The sequence below is a fragment of the Bison bison genome, unplaced genomic scaffold (assembly GCF_000754665.1).
Source record: "Bison bison bison isolate TAMUID 2011002044 unplaced genomic scaffold, Bison_UMD1.0 scf7180017863944, whole genome shotgun sequence".
NCBI classification, from domain to species: domain Eukaryota; kingdom Metazoa; phylum Chordata; class Mammalia; order Artiodactyla; family Bovidae; genus Bison; species Bison bison.
In genome coordinates, this window is record NW_011494516.1 from 2,843 (window position 1) to 3,718 (window position 876).

An 876-nucleotide genomic window follows, 5' to 3' on the forward strand; every position below is an offset into this window, starting at 1 on the left:
CTACAAGAGACCCACCTCAAAACAGGGGACACATACAGACTGAAAGTGAAGAGCTGGAAAAAGATTTTCTGTGCAAATAGGGACCAAAAGAAAGCAGGAGTAGCAATACTCATATCAGATAAAATAGACTTTAAAACAAAGGCTGTGAAAAGAGACAAAGATGGTCACTACATAATGATCAAAGGATCAATCCAAGAAGAAGATATAACAATTATAAATGTATATGCATCCAACATAGGAGCACTGCAATATGCAAGACAAATGCTAACAAGTATGAAAGGAGAAATTAACAATAACACAATAATAGTGGGAGACTTTAATACCCCACTCACACCTATGGATAGATCAACTAAACAGAAAATTAACAAGGAAACACAAACTTTAAACGATACAATAGACCAGTTAGACCTAATTGATATCTATAGGACATTTCATCCCAAAACAATGAATTTCACCTTTTTCTCAAGCGCACACGGAACCTTCTCTGGGATAGATCACATCCTGGGCCATAAATCTAGCCTTGTAAATTCAAAAAAATTGAAATCATTCCATGCATCTTTTCTGACCACAATGGAGTAAGATTAGATCTCAATTACAGGAGAAAAACTATTAAGAATTCCAACATATGGAGGCTGAACAACACGCTACTGAATAGCCAACAAATCACAGAAGAAATCAAAAAAGAAATCAAAATTTGCATAGAAACGAATGAAAATCAAAATTTGCATAGAAACGAATGAAAATGAAAACACAACAACCCAAAACCTGTGGGACACTATAAAAGCAGTCCTAAGGGGAAAGTTCATAGCAATACAGGCATAACTCAAGAAACAAGAAAAAAGTCAAATAAATAACCTGACATCATGATTTTAAAAC